Below are 7,436 nucleotides of genomic sequence, written 5' to 3' on the forward strand. Positions count from 1 at the left end.
GTAAGTTATAATGAAAGACATTTTTAGCTGCAATCATTGGTCGATTTTCTAGCGTTGCCATTCGGGGAGTTGTAATGAGGCTTTTTTACGTCGCCGTGTAAGAGAAATGTATATAGAGAGGATTAGTCACCGACAATTTGATGAGATTAGATTCATTTATATTCAGGAATAGAATATCAAATAATTGAAACTATATAAATTAAGTAATACGTTTAGATAAGTTTTAAGACAGTAGCAAATACACTTTAATGGAAAAATTTTATAAAAGTATGTTTTTGAAACAATGCCCATGTTATATCTTTCATTTTAAAGCTTAAAAAATTGAACTTAGAATTACTATCATAATGTGCATTGAGGAAATCTATGGTGAATAAAAAAATGATTCTAGAGGTAAAAGAGATATTTAATGCATTAAGCTTGAACCAGAATTTCAAATCCTTTATAGCAATTATCAATACTTTCTTCAAATCAATCGAATTAATTTAGATTACCTTTCGTTTTATAAATTTTATGAATTAAAATTTATTTTTACTATTTTAATTTTCTTCTTTTTAATTTATAAAAGAAATTGGCAAAAAAATAGCCGAAAAGAAAGGCCTGAATAGATTGTTTCTACGCATAATTTCTTTAAAAGAAATGTACATTAGCGGTGAGTTTTCAAAATACTATTTAAATTTCTTCAAACAAATAAATATTCGTTATAGCTCGCATTATAAAAATTCTAAAAAAATATTCTTGCGATTAATAATATCTGTATCACCAATACTGCCAAATAGGTCACCAAATCGGTAAATTGCAATGCTATTTCTGTCTTGTTTTATTGTAATTTTCTACAATAGTTATTAGAAAACATAAGATTAAGATAATTTCGGTAAATAAATGCACATGAACAGCCAGCCCATAATAAACTGGCTTCCAAAGCTATGTATGATCACATTTCCGGTCATGGAATGTTGAATAATTCTTAATTCTTATCATTTAATGTTCTCTACCTTTTCTTACAATTATGATCAGTAATTTCGTAGCACCCTGTATTTATATATTTAATAATATCCGGATTGATTTTACTTCTTTTATTAAAAATTGATTTAAAATTTTATTTTTACATCTTTTAAGGTAAATTGACTTAAATTCTCCTGGACGACAATAATTTCATAAACTGAATTTGGGATGATATTATATTTGTAAGTGAGAATTATTTAAAGTAATGTTTTATAATTATTTTAAACAAATGTAAAAACAATGCCTAGGAACAAGAATTCAAATAAATTCGGTTTTCTTTGTCACAAAAACTGAAAAATAATTTTAAAAAATTTAATTGGAGGAAAAAACTATTTATTTAAGGAGAAAAAAATTACTAAAATAATTCCCAAAGCTTCAAAAAATAAATAAAATGTCTATTCGAAATAGATCTCTAAGAGATACAAGTAATTCTTTAAAATATTCACTAAATTTTGCAATTAGGAAATGTTCGCTGTTTTTACTAAATTTAATTAAAAAAATGCGTTAAATTTATTTCTTAGTTATGTTTATGTATTAAACAACCAATTCTATAGACGTCTTGAATAAAAATAAATTCAGCATTAGTTTAAGAAAAATTATTTTTTCATTAATTTTTTATAGTTACGTATTTTTTGCTTAAGAAATGAGTTTATTTTAGTTAATAATTTTCTTAAAAACTACGGAAAAGTTATTTAGGTTAATGTTTTGTCTTTTCTCATTTCACTTTTAAAAAAACACCAGAAGTGACTAAAAAGTGGAATTTTTTTTTCACTTTTTTTACTTAACGTAAATCAAATAGCTGTGCAATTAACTCGTTGAGAGCTTTTTAAACATTCGCTGACGAAAATTACTTTACGAACAAAAAGGATTTTAATTGAGGAATGTGTAACTTGCTCTCGATGGAATAAAGATTGCTGCGTGAAATTTCGCATCAGATGTTGTTAAAAAGTAAATAATTTCTAAAAACAGTTCTGTGTAAATATGTCTAACACATCTCCCCACGCGTACTTTTTACTATTATTTAAAAGCTTTGCAAGCCAGTTTTGTAGAAAATAAAATTTATTTATTTCTAACGGAATTTAATCCGTTGAACTTCGAAAAATTTCAAAATGAATGCTGACTGATTTTTAAATATATATACTATATTAACATATAAAATCTTAGCGTCAAAGTATAAAATGTTTAATTACCTAGTTAATTTAAAAAATTTGTAAAATTAACTGAATAAGTTAGAAATAGTTAATATTTCTCACATTGCCGAAGCATCGGCATTCAGGACAATGACGGGGCAAAGTATATAATGCATAATTTATGCTCTTTCATAATTCACTCATAGTTTATGCTTATTAAGTATTTCATGCTTTGCCTAAAGAGCATTGATTCTTCGATCAAATGTTTAGGCATTCCATACACTGAAAGAAATTCCTGATCAAATTACAGTAAAAAGTATCGGCACTCAGGTTGCCGGTATTTTTCACTGTAAAATCCATTTTTAACGGAAAGTATTACGGAACATAACACATGATAGATCGTAATTTTTACAGTAATAATAACCGTAAAATGACTTAATCACTCTTAATAAATATTTCTGTAAAAAATATAGTATAATATTTTTCGGTAAAAATAGATTTTACGGATAACGAACTTAAAAATTTTTGTCATTTAACTTTATTTTTTAACACCAATTTTACCTTTTACTTTTATATCCCTTTTAATGGTGCTTTTTTGCCTTTTCTCAGGTTCTTATTTNAAATATATATACTATATTAACATATAAAATCTTAGCGTCAAAGTATAAAATGTTTAATTACCTAGTTAATTTAAAAAATTTGTAAAATTAACTGAATAAGTTAGAAATAGTTAATATTTCTCACATTGCCGAAGCATCGGCATTCAGGGCAATGACGGGGCAAAGTATATAATGCATAATTTATGCTCATTCATAATTCTCTCATAGTTTATGCTTATTAAGTATTCCATGCTTTGCCTAAAGAGCATTGATTCTTCGATCAAATGTCTAGGCATTCCATACACTGAAAGAAATTCCTGATCAAATTACAGTAAAAAGTATCGGTACTCAGGTTGCCGGTATTTTTCACTGTAAAATCCATTTTTAACGGAAAGTATTACGGAACATAACACATGATATATCGTAATTTTTACAGTAATAATAACCGTAAAATGACTTAATCACTCTTAATAAATATTACTGTAAAAAATATAGTATAATATTTTTCGGTAAAAATAGATTTTACGGATAACGAACTTAAAAATTTTTGTCATTTAACTTTATTTTTTAACACCAATTTTACCTTTTACTTTTATATCCCTTTTAATGGTGCTTTTTTGCCTTTTCTCAGGTTCTTATTTAACCCTTTGATCAAGCCAATTTTTAATGCTCTTTTAATCTATCCTATCTTTTTCCCATGTTCCTTTTAATCACTTTAATCCATTTTACTATAAAATCCGTTTCTACTGTAAAATATTATACCGTAAATTTTATAATAATATTTATTTAATTAGATTTATTCATTGATTTTACGTTAATTTTTACTGTAAAAATTATGATATTTCAGATATTTTGTTCCGTAAATGTGGTTTTAATGGGGAAAAGTATAGCTACCCTGTGTGCCGGTACTTTTTACCGTAATTTTATCTGGATTTTATTTTCAGTGTAATAACTTATTACGTCTAAAATGAGTTTAAAAATAAAATAGGTGAAAAACGAAACCATATGATGAAAAGTTAACAATTAAGCCTCTGAACTGTTAACAGGTTAAAGCTCCTAAGGTTTTAAAAACAAAAAGGAAAAAAAGTAAAAAGGAATTGAAGAATTTCAAAAATATCTTTGTTTTGCAAATACAATTAAAAATTCCTCTAAAATTAAAAAGGAAAATTAAATATCTTCAATAATGCAGTTTTTCAGGAAATCCTAAAAAATTTTAGAAACTATTTCTTGTGTTTAGAAATTTATTTTATTTGAAAAATGTTTCTCGAATCAACTTTGAAAAGCTTTCATTGTTTAATATGGATGTTCGTGAAATTTCTGTTGTTAGTTACTGCTTCACGATGATGTTCCCCCAGGCTTTCTAACATGAGCTTGACATAAAATTTCGAATTTGGTATTGTGAAGTAAAACTTAATCTTGTTAAGATGAAAGAATGCTTACCGTGTGAAGTTTAATTAATACTATTATTTCAGCTCTGCCGGGATAACTAATGATTTTTTAATCAGATTTGCATTCACTAAGTTGTAACAGACAGTTTAAAGTAACATCTGAGACATGTTTGTAAACCAAAATCAGTAATTAGGTGAAAAATAAAACGAAATAAACAGGTATTTTTGACTCATTTGTATTCAAAACCAAAAGAGACATTAAAGCGATAAAAGACATGGTTTATATTTCTAGAAACATATAGGAGTATGCCACATGATGTATTTCTATGAAATTGAAGAAGAGTCAGATAGAAAACTTAGAGTAATCTTATCATACTATTTATATAAATAACTAAACATTTTTAATATCCAAAATTTCATGCAAACGTGTTTTAAGAGATAGAGAATTGAAAATCATAACATTTTACAGTCTTAGTCATCAACAGCTTACAAGATATAATTTAATAGTCATTTTAACAATAAGCATCTTACAAGAAAGTATCATTTCCGTTACTTATCATTTTACTAGAAACAATTATTTCTATACAAAATTGACTGCTACAAAAGAAACCGACGTATATACCCTTTTGTTATTAACAGCTTACAGGAACTTGCTTAGTATTTATTTTAACATTAAATAAATTTTTGCCATCCATTAGATACGTACTGACTGTTACAGTTTTAAATATTAATAACTTACAAAAAGTTATTTAACAATTATTTTAGCATTAAATAGCATAAAAAAATTATTTTAGCATTTTCATAGCAGAAGAGATGGTGAAAAATAAAATTTTGGGTTTCAAATTCTAGACATTTTAAATGAAGTAATAGTTTCAAAGCAATAGTTAAAACGCGCGAAGCAATAGTTTCAGGCATTTTAGATGAAGTAATCGTTTCAAATAAAACTTCAGTAAAGTTTTTGAGTTCTTTTCAGCTAAATATCAATAAATCGTTCTGTTATTTTCATAGTCATAATGGAAATCGGTAGGAATTATAAAAGATATAAAAGCTGAAAACTGTAATATGTTATATCATCTGTACAGAACTTTATTCAGTTGCTTTACTTTACGCAAAAACAATATTCAATAAATTATTAAGCAAATATCATTTCCGTTAACATCTCATCACTTCTGTGGAAGGTCTATGGGCATGATATCACGATGTTTAATATTGCGCATCAATAAATATATTGTTTAACAACTAAAGTCTGTAAGGTCCTAAAACAAACTTGCAAGTCATCAAATAAAACTATCCTTTTTTGTTAATAATATGCTATTTTCATAACTGCTGTGAGTTTGCAACAGTTACTGATGACTGTTAGGTCAAATTTGACCTATTTTTAGATCTCTCTGATTATTCCGAAAAATAGTGCAAAACGTCAATATGAAGAAAAGCCACTTTTGAGAAAGTGAAAAACGTTTGTGGTCTAATTTTTTTAACATTTAGAAACTTGTTCCAATGTTGCATTATCTGGATTCATTAAAACTTGGAAAATAAGTTATTGATTTTTTATAAGTTTTTAATTTAGGTGCAAAAATATTGCCAAATTGGAGATTTTTAAAAAGTTTAATGACTTTTATAATATAAATAATGTGTTCATTCTTAAGTCCTGATAATTCTTCATAAAACTGGCAACGTAGCATACTGTATGGCAGTCCTGGATCCACCAAACTTAGAAGGGTGATAGATGAACATCTATAATACGTTCAGTACAAACGTGAACTCTGTAAATTGTCTGCATTATCTGCAATCATTGCATGCATTATCTGCGGTAGATTGTCTGCAGAAGTCAGTTTTTGTAGTGCGTTCTAAAAATAAGTGATATTAATTATGGACCAATAGTGTGCTATCAGACTTTGCTTCAGTTTTAGGCACAGAGGAAAACATTCCAGCAGGTTTAATGTTTCGTCAATAGCACAGGTTTTTCAGTGGTTTAAGACATTTATAGAAAGAAAAGAGTTTGTAGAAAGGGAATCAGGTAGCTAAAGGCCTTTATTTGCATAAATCGATAGAAATATTGACAAAATCTGTAATCTTGAACTTTCAGATCATTGATTGACGATCGAAAAATAGTTGAAATTTTATCCCACTGCTGTTTATCATATTTTGAAATTGTACAACAAAAATAATCATGCCTTTGACACTAAATATCATGAATGGAAAAGTTTTTTTGTCTCTCAGCAATGTTAAAAAAAGAGTTTTGGGCCGTAAAACACATTTGTGTTTATCTTCAATCCCTTTGCTCTCCTGTTTTTTTTTTATCTTTATGTCTCCCCAAGATTGAAAATTCATCTCAATCGTCGTAGCTTTGGACACTGGAAAACACTTAAAAGACTGTAATCATTAGTTAAAGGCTATTACATCAGAGTTTTCAGCTATGCTATATAAAGTGAAAGAACCGTCTCCAACGCCACCTGACCTCTCAAGGGGAATTATTTCGAGAGTGACGATATTGAATTGTATTTCTGTATGAATAAAAAATATTTATAAATCAGTCTCATTACTTAATTTGCACATGCTGTACTATTTATCTTTGGTTGAATTACTTTACTGCAATTATTATGTCATACATTATACAATAACGAAAGTGATCAACCAACTTTTAAGAAGGCACGTACATACTAGTAGTGTCAATTTCCTTTTTATAACAATCAAGAAAAGTCAATTTCTACCTATAAGTAAATTTTAATCTGTGTTTTTTCTGCAAACTTTAAGTTGCGTAATTACGAGATATACAAGGTTTTCATCATATTATTTTCCCCAGTTTTTGGTCGGCTGGTTGGTTGTCGTGTTATAGGCATGGAAAATTAAATAAAAAATAAATCAATAAAACATTGTATAGGACCAATGCTTCAGCTACAATCAAGGCAAATGTCCGAAAAAAGATCTTCTTATGGACAGTCACTAATCTTTTGTAAGACGGTCAAAACGGCCGGACAGGAGAAAAGATGTTCAGGTGACTGCACAGTTTATTTTTTCATAAATAAATAATATACTTAAAAAGATTTTAAAAAAACAATGAAAAATGTTAAATTGTGACAACAAATACACAAGCCCAATTAATCATCGAAAAATAAATTCTTAAAATTATAGTTTTTTGGTTCTAATAAAATACCACCGCAGTAACATTTATCATAATATATTGAAGTTCTAAAATGACATAAATAATACCAAACAAAATCTTGTTCTTAGAATATTTCAATAAAAGTTGAGAAGGAGGTTTCAAAACCACAAAAGAAAAGACTTTTCAACACTCTGAACAAAATTTATGACTTTCT

The 7,436-nt window shown here is 27.3% G+C and overlaps 1 long non-coding RNA gene across 1 annotated transcript in view; it reads left to right on the top strand.

Annotated features, from left to right (window-relative positions):
• The window catches only part of LOC139425953 (uncharacterized), a 26,874-nt gene extending 20,233 nt beyond the window's left edge, over positions 1-6,641 (top strand). Inside the window, exon 3 of the long non-coding RNA XR_011637116.1 lies at positions 6,438-6,641. This is a non-coding gene — a long non-coding RNA (uncharacterized lncRNA). The remainder of the gene's footprint in view (positions 1-6,437) is intronic.
• Positions 6,642-7,436: the final 795 nt, after the last annotated feature.

Source organism: Parasteatoda tepidariorum, chromosome 7 (assembly GCF_043381705.1).
Source record: "Parasteatoda tepidariorum isolate YZ-2023 chromosome 7, CAS_Ptep_4.0, whole genome shotgun sequence".
NCBI classification, from domain to species: domain Eukaryota; kingdom Metazoa; phylum Arthropoda; class Arachnida; order Araneae; family Theridiidae; genus Parasteatoda; species Parasteatoda tepidariorum.